General features: G+C 36.8%; 1 long non-coding RNA gene across 1 annotated transcript in view; it reads right to left on the minus strand.

Moving 5' to 3' along the window:
* LOC144371847 (uncharacterized) overlaps positions 1-12,739 on the minus strand; it is a 32,510-nt gene extending 19,771 nt beyond the window's left edge. The window contains exon 1 of the long non-coding RNA XR_013431949.1: positions 12,653-12,739. This is a non-coding gene — a long non-coding RNA (uncharacterized LOC144371847). The remainder of the gene's footprint in view (positions 1-12,652) is intronic.
* Positions 12,740-16,472: the final 3,733 nt, after the last annotated feature.

Here is a 16,472-nt window from a genome sequence, read left to right on the forward strand (position 1 = left end):
AAATGGATAAACAAACTGCAGTGTATCCATATAACAGAACACTATTTAGCAATAAAAAAGAAATAAAGTTCTGTTATGTGCTACCTCAAAAACAGGCTAAGAAGCCAGACACATAGGGCCATATATTGAATGATTACATTTATATAACAAGTCCAGAACAAGTAAATCCAAAAAAAGAGAAAGGAGATTTATAGCTACATGGAGCAAGAGTGAATGGAATGTGATGACTAAAGGGTATGGGTCTTCTTTGGAGGTGATAAAAGTGTTTCAGAATTAGACAGAAGGATAGGCACACAACTATGTGAATATACTAAAACTCAGTGAATTGCACATTTCAGGAGTGACCTTGATGATAATGTGAATTATATATCAATAAAGCTGTTATTTTTTAAAATGGCTACACAAAGTCATATAGTAACACCTCTGCACAAGGCTCTGGTGAATCACTCTGCCTGTGACAGAATAATCTGTCATAAAAACATACAATCTGTTAAAATGAGGAAATAATCTATGTTCCTACCAATAAATCTCTATTGCAACCAATCATAAAACCATATATAAAGTAAAAAGAGCAAAGAACAAAATAGAATGCAATTCACAATTAGCTGGCAGGTTACAGAATGAAACTAACCAAGGACTACAAAAAGAAAAATGTTTATTAAGACTATCCAGTTCTTATCAATTACATGGATATAAACAAGTTAAAATCCTGTATACTCATAAAAAAAAATCTGGCAGCTTCTTTATTGGCACATAGCAAGGAAAAACAAGCATTCTCTCCTATAACCAAATTAACATACCACAGAAGGTCTGTTTGTACTTGGCAGCATGAACCTTTCATTTCAGAGTGCTGCTAAATTAAACAAGCCTATGTTGTATTGAACACAATGAGCCAGACACCCTGGCATGCTTCTAGACTTCATTAGTTGATGCTGAGGAACATTAAAAATAAAAAGGATAGTATGAATTAGGGCAAGGGTGGCAAGAGAATAGAGTTATTGTCAGTCTTTTCAACATTTCCATTATCTAGAATACAACAATGAAAACAGTCTAACAACTTTCTTCTTTTTTTTTTTTTTTTTTTTTTTTTTTTTAGTGGAACTGAGGATTGAATGAAACATGGATGTACTATAAAGGGGCTAAACCCCCAGACCTTTTTATTTTAATACATGGTCTCACTAAGTTGCTGAAGCTGGCCTTATACTATTGATCTTCCTGTTGCAGCCTCTGAAGTCCAATACAATTTTCTAAGATTCTACCAATACGCTTCTCTGTATGCATTACCCTTCTCTATATGCATAAGAAAGCACTGGAACTTAGATAGAGAAATCTGAATTCAAGTGATAATTTTTGTTTGTTTGTTTTTATTTTTTTAAACCTGCTAGCTACATACCCAAGGACAAATTTCACAATTTTACTGAGTCCTTGTTGTTTTGAGAACAAAATGAAGTAAAAATGCACACAAAAAGCACAGTGCAATGCTCAATCCAAGCCCACCACAAAAATCCTCACTGTTCACAACTCTGCACAGCAAATACTCATTTCAGAACTTATACCAGAGTAGGAGTGATTAATATTGGCCATCCTTCTAACTTGTAAACATCTAAAAATCTATTAAGATTTAATACTGAATGAATAATCTTCCTCCTCCATTCCCCTTCCACATAGGTTTTTTAAAAGCTATCAATAAAGTCTCTAAAAATATTAAATCACAGCAAGACACAAAGCATTCATTCACCTAAATGGTATTTAAAAGTACTGAACTGAGAGAAAAACATGGAGAGGAACACTCTATTAGAAAGAAATGCCTATTTTGCAGTGCAATAATTGGTAATCTTTCCATAGAGATTGATGCAATATGATTATAATTTCCAAGTGTCAGTAATCTGTTTTTAAGGTAAAAGAAAAAAGAAGTGGGATGGTTTCAAGCACCAAGAAAAGATGTGAGAAGATATTTTTTCTCATTGACAGCAATTAATGTTTGAGTGATGGCTGCTAGAATGTTCAGACTGAAAAACTTTGTTATATTAGAACAGACTGAAATATATCTAAAACAAAACACAGGGGGTTTAACATGTACAAAGACAATCTGCACCTAAGTGTCCTCTCTAAACAAACCAAAGAAGGAAAAGCTTGTGTGAAATTCCAATTGCACTGCTATAGATAAGGTGTGGGGAGGGGGATAGTGGTTTTCAGCCATATTCCCATGCTGGATGTCCAATTAAAGACAGCATCTAGACTCTGTAGTAATAGACTTCCTCTGCCTAGCTCCACACAAATTTGCATTATGTCACACACTGGACAAAACATTCAGGGTTAGCAGGAAAGAAATTTCTCAGGGGGATGGGATGTTCAGAACATTGGGAGTTTCACTAAGCTCTGAAATCATTATGGACCTTGTGCCCCAAAGCTACTGTTATTCCCTCCTCTTTCTAAAACTCCACTCATAAGACTTTGAGTTAACAGTGCCCCTTGGGGAGATCTGGTCAGTTGCAGAGTCCACAGAAGGAAACTCTAAGTGGCTCTCATCTACACTGTACACCAGCACTTGGCATCTCTCCTGCCACTGCAGCTCAGTACTACCACCTTGATTGCAAAGCTGTTTTATCTCAAAGAGTACAAAGTCTCAAATTCTTCACAGGAAGACTGAACTTCTCTGTCTACCCAACTTTCCAATCAAATGATCACTTACTATGCCAGTCTAAATTAAGCTTTATGCCTAATATAGAAAGAAACTATTTTAAATGCACAAAATCCAACCCATGTAATATGTAATGAAGTCTTTTTTTTTTTGATAGTTGTAGAAGAACATAATTAATTGATTGATTGATTGATTTTTGTGCTGAGGATCAAACCCAATGCTTTACACATGCCAGGAAGGCACTCTACCACTGAGCCACAAACCAAGAACTGTAATAAAGTCTTAATATCTATTTAAATGTAGTATAAAAATTTTAACAAATGCAGCTAACAGGAGAAATAAAGGATAAAGCCTTCATTTTAATTACAACTTCTATTTAATCCCTCACTTTTCAGGAATATTTTTAGTAGGCATTAGGGCACAAATTAAAGAAATGAACTCATCAGTATAATAAAAGGCACTGTATAAACAAATTCCTCTACTGCCACAGAAAAGAGATTCAAGAACCTCAAACTTCAAGATTTTAGGAAACAAATAAGATTACATCATTAGCCACAATAAGATCCCAGAAGAAAAACCTCAGAAAAAACTCATTAATCTTGCCCAATAATGAAGACTCAATAATTTCAAGTCTGCCTTGATTTAATTTTGGACTATGTATTAAGAAATAATGACTCAAAAAAAATAAAATACTTGGGAATCAACCTAACAAAAGAGGTGAAAGATTTATACAATGAAAACTACAGAACCCTAAAAAGAGAAGTAGAAGAAGATCTTAGAAGATGGAAAAATATACCCTGTTCATGGATAGGCAGAACTAACATTATCAAAATGGCGATATTACCAAAAGTTCTCTATAAGTTTAATGCAATGCCAATCAAAATCCCAATGGCATTTCTTGTAGAAATAGATAAAGCAGTCATGAAATTCATATGGAAAAATAAAAGACCCAGAATAGCAAAAGCAATTCTAAGCAGGAAGTGTGAATCAGGTGGTATAGCGATACCAGATTTCAAACTATATTACAGAGCAATAGTAACAAAAACAGCATGGTACTGGTACCAAAACAGGCGAGTGGACAAATGGTATAGAATAGAGGACACAGAGACTAATCCACAAAGTTACAACTATCTTATATTTGATAAAGGGGCTAAAAGCATGCAATGGAGGAAGGATAGCATCTTCAACAAATGGTGTTGGGAAAACTGGAAATCCATATGCAAAAAAATGAAACTGAATCCCTTCCTCTCGCCATGCACAAAAGTTAACTCTAAATGGATCAAGGAGCTTGATCTCAAATCAGAGACTCTGCGTCTGAGAGAAGAAAAAGTTGGCTCCGATCTACATATTGTGGGGTCGGGCTCCAAATTCCTTAATAGGACACCCATAGCACAAGAGTTAATAACAAGAATCAACAAATGGGACTTACTTAAACTAAAAAGTTTTTTCTCAGCAAGAGAAACAATAAAAGAGGTAAATAGGGAGCCTACACCCTGGGAACAAATTTTTACTCCTCACACTTCAGATAGAGCCCTAATATCCAGAGTATACAAAGAACTCAAAAAATTAGACAATAAGATAACAAATAACCCATCAACAAATGGGCCAAGGATCTGAACAGACACTTCTCAGAGGAGGACATACAATCAATCAACAAGTACATGAAAAAATGCTCACCATCTCTAGCAGTCAGAGAAATGCAAATCAAAACCACCCTAAGATACCATCTCACTCCAGTAAGATTGGCAGCCACTATGAAGTCAAACAACAACAAGTGCTGGCGAGGATGTGGAGAAAAGGGTACTCTTGTACATTGCTGGTGGGACTGCAAATTGGTGCGGCCAATTTGGAAAACAGTTTGGAGATTCCTGGGAAAGCTGGGAATGGAACCACCATTTGACCCTGCTATTGCCCTTCTCGGACTATTCCCTGAAGACCTTAAAAGAGCATGCTACAGGGATGCTGCCATATCGATGTTCATAGCAGCACAATTCACAATAGCTAGACTGTGGAACCAACCCAGATGCCCTTCAATAGATGAATGGATAAAAAAAATGTGGCATCTTTACACAATGGAGTACTATGCAGCAATAAAAAATGACAAAATCATAGAATTTGCATGGAAATGGATGGCACTAGAGCAGATTATGCTTAGTGAAGCTAGTCAATCCCTAAAAAACAAATACCAAATGTCTTCTTTGATATAATGAGAGCAACTATAAACAGAGCAAGGAGAAAGAGCAGGAAGAAAAGACTAACATTTAACGGAGTCATGAGATGGGAGGGAAAGGGAGAGAAAAGAGAAATTGCATGGAAATGAAGGGAGACCCTCATAGCTATACAAAATTACATATAAGAGGTTGTGAGGGAAATGGGAAAATAAACAAGGAGAGTAATGAATTACAGTAGATGGGGTAGAGAGAGAAGAAGGGAGGGGAGGGGAGGGGGGATAGTACGGGATAGGAAAGGTAGCAGAATACAACAATTACTAATTGGGCATTATGTAAAATTGTGGATGTATAACCAACGTGATTCTGCAAACTGCATTTGGGGTAAAATTGGGAGTTCATAACCCACTTCAATCTAATGTATGAAATATGATATGTCAAGAGCTTTGTAATGTTGTGAACAACCAATAAAAAAAATAAAAAATAAATAAATAAATAAATAAATAAAAAGAAATAATGGCTAGGGGCTAGTGTTATGGCTTGTTGTACAGTGCTTGCCTTGCACATGCAGCGCTGTGGGTTCAATACTAAGCATCACATATAAATAAATAAAGGTATTGTGTCCAACTAAAACTAAAAAATGAATATTAAAAATAACAATTGCTAGGCAAATTAAAGTGCAAATAAAAATTGCTAGAGGATTATTTGATTTTAAGATTTTTACATGAAAAATTACTTCTGCAATAATACTAATTAAAACTAGTTACATTTATTCTTTAGAATCCTGTATTCCAATAGAAATAAACTATACAAAATATAGAATAAAACACTGGTTAAATCTATTATATCATTAATTTTTCCATCTCTCTGTTTACTTTGGCTGTGCAAAACTGGTTTAGGAGTCAGAAAAACTTCACAGACAGGTCTCAGAAAAAGACTTATTCATTCTACTCAAATACTGGCAATCTAATTCCCTGCTTTTATTTTTTAAAAAATGTAAACCATACAATTATATTTACTTTATTTGTGGGGTGGGCATTTACTTTATCCTTATTTTCAAACAACATATTGTGAAAAATATTGCCATGCCTATACTGGGAAACATAAACAGATCTTAAACAAAATCCAGCAGCATACCTAGTTTAAATACTTACTCTGCCCATAATGAAAAAAAAAATTTAAAATACATGGCTTATGTGATTTAAAAATTGACTAGAATGTAGTACAAATCAAATTTTGAAACATAGTACCATCAAATGAAATAGTAGCAAGTGCCATAGAGTTAATCACATCCAAATTAAATGAAACTATGTTAGTCTTCTCTAAATTAAAATGTATGGGTATTGACTTTCACATCTTTAACCTAATAATAAATACATATCAACCACTGGGAGATTGAGGCTTAGGCAGGAGGATCCTAAGTTCATGGCCAGCCTTAGGAACCTAGTGAGGCCGTAAGCAACTTAGCAAGGCCCTATCTCAAAATAAAAAATTAATATACAAAAGGGCTGGAGATGTGCTTCTGTGGTAAAGAGCCCCTAGATTTAATCCCCAGTACCAAAAAATTAATCAAAAAAGTAAATAATGATTTGGGTGTCTGTGGAAGCCCACAAGGTAGGTAGGTACTCAGTGATGAATAAAATCTGGTGAATAAATCACCAGTTGGACCATATGGTCCCAACCTGGGGGTACTCTGTAGAAAATGTTTATTGAAGTGAAAACAAAAGCCCCCTCAGGAAAGGCAATCAAGATGTACTTTATATATAGAATACAGTTTAATGTTTTTTTATTAAGCCAAAGAATAAACAGTAGGTCAATGACAAAGTTGTGAATCTGCTTCATGTGAGGCCATTCTTATATGTAACTCTTATTTGATTGAAATAAAATCTAAAGCAAATATAAAATTAAAAATCATATTTACATCAGGATGTGATAAAATCTTTTGGACAGAAGAAATACACATAGGTTTAATACACATAGGTTTACACATGAACACACAATCACATAGTTTACATGACTCAAAAACACTATATTATCAACCAATTATGGAAATAATATTCTGTATGCTATTCAGCCATTGGTATCCATGTTTGAAAATTGTTAAAAAATTTATTTTGAAAGTTACTTTAGGCTTCTCTTCAGTGAATAAAACACAAAAATACTGTTCTTTGCAGAGGAAAACATTCTGTATTCAAAACAATTATAGCTTATTAGGTTTTCAATTTTTTTTTAATATTTACTTTTTATGTGGACACAATGTCTTTATTTTAATTTAATGTGGTGCTGAGGATTGAACCCAGTGCCTCATACATGCCAGGCTAGCACACTACCACTTGAGCCACATCCCAAACCTCAAGTTTTCAAATATTAATATTGATTTAAAATCAAGGCAAAAGACAAAAAAAAAAACTCAATATATTTAAATATTTGCATCACATTTATGCCTAAGAATATCTGACACATAAGAGTAACAAGTATGTAAATAAGGAGAGAATTCTCTGTTAATAAGAATATTGAATGAAAGAAATCTTTGAATAACACAAGGTTTCCTTCAATAGTTGAATACAGTGGAACACACCTGTTATCCCAGAAACTCAGGAGACTGAGGCAGGAGGATCACAAGTTCAAGGACAGCCTCAGCAACTTAGCAAGGCCCTGTCTCAAAATAATAAAATAAAATATAAATAAAAGGTTCTGGGAATCTAATTTACTGGTGAGGTGCCCCTGGGTTAAATCCCCAATACCAACTAAAAACATGTTATCTCAAAAATGTACTTTTTCTTACCTATTAGATTAGCAAAGATTAAAAAGATTAACAAAACTTGGTATGAGCAAGGGTTTTGAAAATAAGATTCCCATGGTCATTGAAGGGGATAGTTTTTACAGATAACAGCTTAGCCATAGTTATCAATATTTAAAACATATATAATATTTGACCTGGAAGTTATACCTCTAAAAAGATAAATGAATAAGTATACTATCATCAACATACCATTATTCACAAGAAAGAAAAACAAGTAACAATGTAAATGGTTATCAAAGGAGTAGATAGATAAAGTATGATGCCTCTAAATGATGGAAAACTAGGCAGCAAAGGGCTGGGGTTGTAGCTCAGTGGTAGAGCACTGGCCTGGCACCTGTGAATAACAGGGTTTGATTCTCAGCACTGCATATATAAATAAAGATCTACTGACAAATAAAAAAAATAATTAAAAAAATAAAACTAGGCAGCCAGTTAATTGATCACCCATGATTATGCACATCAGTTTCAACTCACAATTAGAGATATATAAAACATATTAAAAATGACCACATAGCTTCATATAGAGAGAAAATGCTATTTATTGAGTCTTTTATACTGCTATTTATTTAAAGTCTTCTGTATACTTTTATATCCATCAATAAGTTTCCAAACATGAGTTAATGGTGGCCATTTCTTTGTGAAGGAATTGAGGGCTTACTATTTTTATTATGTTGTTTTTATGGGTAGAAATTTTTCTAATTATTATAATAAAAAATCACAACAAACTTTTAAGATAAAGAAGTGCCTCTATATCACCAGAATTACTTTAAGTCTTATCAACCTCCAATTTAAGAGGAAAAAATTAATTGAATGTTGCTAGATGTAACACAGGATCTCCTTCTCAGAACCACACTTTAAAATGACAAGATAATAGAAATTAAAATATTAGAGTCTAAGAGATAGGGAAAGACAAACATCATTATTCAGACAGCTCACATTATTGGCATCCACCTTACCACCCACAGGTTCTATGAACTGAAACACTCCTAAAAAAATATCCCTTTACAACTTAAAGAAGCAGAATAAATAATAATAATAAATAAAGAATTTTTAAGATGTAAAATCATTAAACACTTATCACAGTGAAAATATTTAATTATTTTCCTGTCTTACATTCTTTCTAGCACTTGAAAAAAAAAGTTTGTAGAAGTTAAATAGATTTTAGATGTATGCATTTAATCTGATGTTTATTTCTTTTAGATTATTGTTTTTCTGGGACTAGACAAAATAGTTCAAAAGTACTCATGGAAAAATAAGCAAGCAAGAATTCCCAGGAATATGAAAAGCAACAAGGGGAAACTAGTTTTAAAAGATTTTAAAACTTCTATAAAACCAATAATGTGATGCTGGTGTATGAAGAAAAAGACTAATAGAATACAAACCACAGAGATACCCCAATACATCCAAAAGTTAACAATACCATAAGAGTATTCAAAGAAGGGCTCTAAAATCAACAGGTGAAAATACCAGGCACACAGAAAAAGATAAAGTTGAACCTATGCATCATTCTCAACACCAGAAAAAATCTTAGTTTGAATATTTAAATATAAAAGTGATACCATAAAAGTACTTAAAGAAACCATGGGCAAATTCTAAAAATCTTGGAGGCCTTTCAGTGACTTAAAATCCAGATACCTGGAATGGAGCTGTAGCTCAGTGGTAGAGTGCTTGCCTAGCACTTGTGAGGCACTGGGTTCAATCCTCAGCACCACATAGAAATAAAGAAAAATTTTTAAAAAATATCAAGATATCATAATGAGTAATATAAACTGTAGAATTCAAAGAAAAAAATGTAAAGCTTCTGTATCTCAAAATATGTGAAGGTAAATAATAAATAAGTGAAAATTTGGGGAAAAACCACAATTCATATCACACAGGGCTAATCTCTACAATTTATACATTTCTAGAAATTGATAAGGGGAAAAAAAGCAATTTGAAACAAAAATGTGAAAAAACACATGAATAGAGAATTTACAGGAAAAGAAGTAAAACTAGTTTTTAAGCATAGGAGCTCAACCTCATTAATAGTGATAGCAATGTACATTAAAACAACTCTATATTGATAATTCTCATCCATCAAACTGTTAGCAAATTCAAGGGTTGTAAAGGCACAGTACATTGGAAAGGCCCCAGAAAAACAGGAACTCTCTCATACACTTCAATCTGCCCTCCTGTATCTGTGGTATTCAAACTGGATTTGAAAAATTTTAAAAAATTATCATGCAGAACACATACTAACTTTTTTCCTTGCCATTAGTCCATAAATAATACAGTGTAACAACTATTTACATGGCATTAATATTGTATTAGGTCTTTTAAGCAATCTAAAGATGATTTAAAAGTATGCAGATGTACATAGGTTATATGCAAATACTTTGCTTTTTATATAATAGACTCAAGAATCCTTGAATCTCAGTATCCACAAAGGGGTCTTCAAACCAATCCTCCAAGGATAAGGAGGAGCGACTGTACTTTTGGGAGTTTAAAATGGCGCAACACTTAAGAAAGGAAGTATTTAACAAGCCATAAATGTCCTGCCCACTGGCACAGTGATCCCACTTTTAGGAATGCATACCACAGATGTACCTGCATATGTAAAATGATATATATACAAGCTGTTTCACCACAGTATGGTTTTTGATAAACCTAGAGAAGACCCAAATACCCACAAGGGTGGCTGGTTAAGTAAACAAGGCACTTAATAGATGCTGTTTAAACACAGATTTTTTTTTAAAAGTGTTTTCTATAAACAAAGATTATATTCTTTCTAAATAAATACTAATAGGAAAAGATCTCAAGAGCATATAAAGAAAAAGCCATGGGACAGAATTAGTTACATATTATGCTACAGTTTATATAAAAAGAATATAGTACACTGGCATTTCTCCAACTATAAAAGGAAACAATTGACATCTATGGGAAATAAACTAAAGGAGGTTATCCAAGAAAGAGGGGTGAAGGGGGGAGGGGCAAAGCAGACACCTATAGATAAGACTTAAAAACAAGCTTTAAATAGATTTTTATATAGATTTTTTGCTCTGAAATTAGATGCTGAAAAGCAATCTTGGTGTGCTTATTACAAAAAATATGCTTTTTCCCCCTTCAATCAAGTTAAAGGATATGATAATCTGTTTTAAAAAAGCTATTTGAAGGAGTAAGAAATTAGGAAAGCAGTAGGATCCCAAGTTTGAGACTGCTTCAACAGCTTCAGAATATCCCTTTTCAAGAAGGGAAAAAAGGGTTATAACTCAGTGGTAGAGCGCCTATGGGTTCAATCCAATCCCTGTAAGTAACCCAGGCCCTAAGTGATGACATGAATGTATATTCTATGCAACTCAGACATGCTATCATACACACTGCTGTCACTGCCCAACTCTTTTCTAACATCAAACTTCTAAAATGATTCTAGTGTTGTCAACATTTCTAATTTGAATTCCCATCAAACACAGACAAGATTTTGTGACAGGAAACAACTTTGCCTCCCAAGATTCTAGAATAATTGACAAGACCATGTCTATGTTATATGTCAGACACTTCAGGAAAAAAAATAAAATTCCTAGAAAAAAGTTGTTTGTCACCCGTTTCTTGTTAAAATTAAGCAGATAATGGATATGTTCTTAATAGTATTCTCAAAGAGTCAGAAATGTCCTTAAGAAAAGTTTTTAGTTATCAAAGAGTTTGGGGGACACCTTGGGGCATTTAGTATTTGGGAGCCAGGATCTAGGCTTCACACAATGCTTGGGTGGGATGGATCTGTATCATCAAGATTCATCATGGTCAAAAGAATTTTGATCTTAAAATGGTTTAATCAATCCCACTTTAAGTGAGCATTTCTTTAAAACATAAAATTTAAAAATTAAAAAAAAAATTTTTAAAAAGACATAATAATTAAAGCTTTTATAGGAAACCCCAGAGCTTGCCTCTAATTATGTAAGACAAAGTAGTAAGGGATGATTCAGCAGAATAAGGAAACTGTCTGAAAATTAGTGCTCGTTTCTTTACACTACACATTAAGGCAACATAAATTTAATAATGAGTATGCATAGAGTAGTATATATGCTAACAGTATAAGATAGCAGATAAATTTCACCTTAATGAATCCAAAAATTTCAATCTTGTTAATACTTTACTCTTATTACTAGCAATTGAAGGAACACATTACTGTTCCTTTAAGTAGTAGTACCTCAAAGCACAAGACACAAAGGATGTCCTGTGACATAGTGGGTAAAGGGATCCATGGAAGGGCCATAGTATGATCTGTGGGTAGACTGAGGCACCCTGTAATTTACCTTGACATGTCATCCCTACTTCAATCTAGCCTTTCCTTTTTATTAGCTTAAATAAAGTTATCCCATCACTAAGTGTTTTCTCCCTAGTTTCCATCTTCATCTCCCTCTTTGATTTTTTTGTTTGAACTAGATCCTAATAACACTCAAACTTCTTGATTGGCAGCAGGTGCAAGCACTCAAAAGCATGCTGTTTTCCACCACAGCTGAAAGTTCTGGTTATTAGTGAGACAGCATGCATATCATACATTGTTCTTTCCTTATTTCTCTTTTACATGTAAGTGAAAGTATCATACCCACTTTCACTTATGTGTGTAGGTAGGTTTTCTGATTTAGGAACCTCACTGCTCAGTAGTGAAGTGGGCTCTACAAATGCTCAACACCAAACCCAGGGGCCTTGTTTCTGTGGTTGACAACCAATTGTTCCAGGCTAGAATCACGTGCTTCAATGGGAATCAAACTTTCTTTTGCCTGAGGCAAGCCTTGGGCTAGTGACCCCACACCTAGTGTTCAAAGGTAACTCTATGCCCACCTCTTCTTTCTCACACAGGACCAAATGACAGATTAGGGGTGGAAGACCTTCCAGGAATTGAACAAAAGGCTTGAAAAATCCCTTTCCCAATGAATTCACATACCGTGCTGCATCTAATTTCAGAGTGGGTATGACACACCATCTGCAGCCCCACCAGGACCCCAGGAAACCAGCTGCAAGCACTGCTTGGAGAAGGACCTGAGGCAAGGAAGGGGCACAAACCTGTGCAAGTATTGGGAGCCCCATTCCACCACATCCAAGCAGTGCAACTTTGGGCAGGGCGCTTCACCTCTCTGTGCAGCCCTAGCATGAAAGTGAACAAGTTAAGTGCCTGGCAAACAGCAGAGTGAGCCAATTATGGCCAGCAGTGCCAAACCCACCACCCTGGGAGACTGAGGTGGGTCCGGGGTCCCACCGAGCGCGAGATCTGACTGGCCAGGGGGAACTGGCCCAAGGCCCAGCCGCCCCACCCTGCACCATCATGTATGGCGCCGACCAGGCGGCGCCGCTTCAACCCCAGACCCTGCTGGACTGCCTCCAAAGAGCTGGCCACCCACCCGCCCCGCTCTCCTTGCCAGGGGATGGGTCTCTGCCACTTTCACCCTCTTCAGCTCCCAATAGCCGCCGCGGCCACCGCCACCTCTGCCCACGGCCCGCTGCTCACCTCTCCTGCTGTATCCTCTGCAACCACTAACGCCAGCGCTGTGAGATCTCGCGAGACTTTGGTCCTCCCCTCACTACTCCGCCCTCACCACTGTGCAAACCCAGCCTGGAACTAGCTTGGCCCCTCCCCTTTACACCGCCCACCGCGCCTGAGGGTCAGTACTAGCCATTCTTGCAACCTTCTCTCCATATCCCCATCCCTGAATCCACTCCACCCACCCCATGACCCCAAAGGATTAAAACCCTGGTGCTAGGCAGCACCTCTGTTTTATGTGGCCCATCAGTGTTTTTGCGCATGCGCCTGCCCAGGCCCTGAACCTGGGAGCCTCAGCCCGCATGGTCAAAATAGTAATCATAGCAGCTGAGAACTTTAACAACACCCCTTGGATCCTCACAACTGCCCTAAGAGGGTATTACCATCCTCCCTATTTCACAGAGGAAAAATTAGCTTGGCAAGATTAAGCAATGGGCTCCAAGTCATACAGCTGGGAAGTGGCAAGAGCCCACATTAGAATCTGGGCTCCTCTGGAGCCCAAACCAGTGCCCTCCATGAAAACCCCTAGGCCCTATCCCTGCTTGCTCCAAGGGCACTGCCTCTTAGCTCAAGTCTTCACTCCCCATCCCATCCCTGGCCCCAATGTTCACCAAAGTAAACAGAGACACGCCTAGGAGGTCATCTGCTAAAATCCCCCGATCTTGATAAAATTGTTATCAATAAAATGTTTCAGCTTCATTGCATGAATTTCCTAAGGCCACCCTGTGCTATTTTTTATGCAGGATCCAGAAAATGATGAGACTGTATTGAATTCTGTAGTCTCTTTGGATATGCCATTCCATCATACTTTGCTGATACAAAGTATGATGGAATGGCATAGAGGAGATAGAATATACATGATGTTAGGGAGAAGACACATGGCATTTCTTCCCAGGGGAAATCGTAATAATTGTTTCTAAAGAAGAGGAGCTAAAATTTATTGAAGGTATATATTCTTCCAGTCCTGGAGATGAAGAAACTTGCAAAAGTGTTCATAGTTAGTCAGAATTTGAACCTGAGTCTGAATTTGATCCTGTTCCACAAGCAGTATAGTCTACTTATTTTGGGTCAGGTTCTGTAAAATCATGAGCCTTTAAGGTTCAATTTACCCCTTTGTTGGAGTCTTCCTTACATGATAATTATGTCTGTTAGAAAATGCAGTCCCACTCACCCTCCAAGATAGTTCACTCTCCAGGAAATAATTCTGCTATATGAGCCAGAGCATATGAGTCCCCTTCTACATATCAACCCAACCCAATCCACCAGCTGAAAGAGTGGGTCAGGAGACAAAATCACATGAAAGGGGCAGCTACAAGGTGCCTAGCACAGCTCCAAGTGCTGTCCACTCACTAACACATTTAGTCTGATAATTCAGTATCAGTTAGGATAAGCAGCACTTGGCTGACAGCAGCAGGAGTTGAAGCAAGGGAAGACTCCTGGCATATGGCACTCCAGGGAAGCAAAGGAGAAGCCATCCTTAGTTCATCGGGCCAAGCCTCCATGTGGTTTGGGGCATTTTTCTTTGAAGCTTAGCCTCAAGTACTTTTCTCCAGCCCTACCAATGATTCTTGGGATGCCTAACATCCTCTAGTGCACTAACCTTTCTACTTAAAGCAGCTAGTATTTCTACCCAAGAACACTGGCCTCTCATAAGCCATTAGAGCCCAGGATATTTTGGGGAAGTTTGCTAGAGACAATGGTAATAGAAAATTTATCTGCTTTAAGAGAGAGCCCCGGGCAGATGAGGTGGAACATGCCTGTATTCCCAGCTACTTGGAAGGCTGAGCTAGGAGGATGGCAAGTTTAAAGTTAGCCTATGCAACTTAGTGAGACCATATCTCAATATAAATGCTTTCCAAAAGGGCTGGAGATGTAGCTTAGTAGTAAAGTGCACATGCAAGATCATGGTTCAATCCCCATACTGCAAAATGAAGTTAGATAGATAGATAAATAGAGAGAGAGAGAGAGAGAGAATATGCAGGAAGCCTGTACATCTTCTTTACTTAGCTTATTCATGTGTTTAAACCAACTCCACTTGGCTTCTCTGTTTCTTACAGCCAAAACATTCACACTGGGTCAGGCAGGAAGACAGCAATTGGTGGGGGATAGATATGCATCGTCCCTGCCAGGTGGAGCCACCCGAATTTGTGTGCTATCTTCTAAAGTAGCCCTCTCCTCATCAGTCCTACTCAGGTAAGTGCTGTCTGGTTCTAAGCACTCAATTTGAGAAAGAACCTCTTTCCTTTTCCTCTCACATCTTTTGATTGCCTCTTTGATGGGTATAAATGGTATTTTACTTTCCCAGCTCATACATCTGGTAAGTGGCAGAGCTGAAAGTCTGGATACCATCCAGATTCCAGGCTTTCAACCACCAAGTTTAATGCCATATACCATCTAGACTCATTAATTTTTTTAAAAAAAAGGCAAAACAAAAAAATAGGGCCCTGAGACTAACCAGAAAAACAAAAAAATCTCAAATTCCACTTCATATTTTCTATTTGGCTTCGAACTCACCTCGTAAGTATTGCTGTGAAATAAAGTTGGTGGTGCCAATTTTGTAGAGGCTAGTAGTCATTTGCACTGCTCACCAATGACTTCTGGCTCTCCACCTTCTGGGCACCTGCAGGATTGACTTCCTGGTCACGTGACTAGTCCTGACCAAAGAGTGTACATGGAAGGAGTTTGTGCCATTTCTGGGTGGAGCATTTAATGCTAGTGAGAGAGGAGCCTGAGATATGTCTTCCTGATAGGACAAACAATAATGCCCGTGATCGAGTTTTCTCCATTGAGAAAACTATCAACCAAACCAAACTATCATTGTTGCATAATGTGAGCAAAACACAGATCTTTTTGATTTTAAGCCATTGAAATTTGGGGGTTAATAACTATCATAGCCTGCTGTAGTCTATCCTGACTGATGCAACTGGCCTCCTATATCCATAGTTTCACCAGTTGAGGATCAAATACTTTCTTTAAAAAAACTGCTTTGAGGGCTGGGGCTATAGCTCAGTGGCAGAGTGTTTGCCTAGTATGTGTGAGGCACAGGGTTTTACCCTTACACTGCATAAAATAAACAAACAAAATAAAGGCATGCTGTTCATTGACAATTACAAAAATAATTTTTAAAAAAACTGCATTTATGGGATGTGGTGATGGCTCAGTTGTAGAGCACTTGCCTAGCATATGTGAGGAACTGGGTTTGATTCTCAGTCTCACATTTAAAAAAAATAGATAAAACCAACAAATAAAATAAAGGTATTGTGTCTATATGTAAATAAAAATACTTTAAAAACTGCATTTATACTGAACATGTATAGAAATTTCTTCTTGTCATTATTTCCTAAA

This window comes from Ictidomys tridecemlineatus, chromosome Y (assembly GCF_052094955.1).
Source record: "Ictidomys tridecemlineatus isolate mIctTri1 chromosome Y, mIctTri1.hap1, whole genome shotgun sequence".
NCBI lineage: Eukaryota > Metazoa > Chordata > Mammalia > Rodentia > Sciuridae > Ictidomys > Ictidomys tridecemlineatus.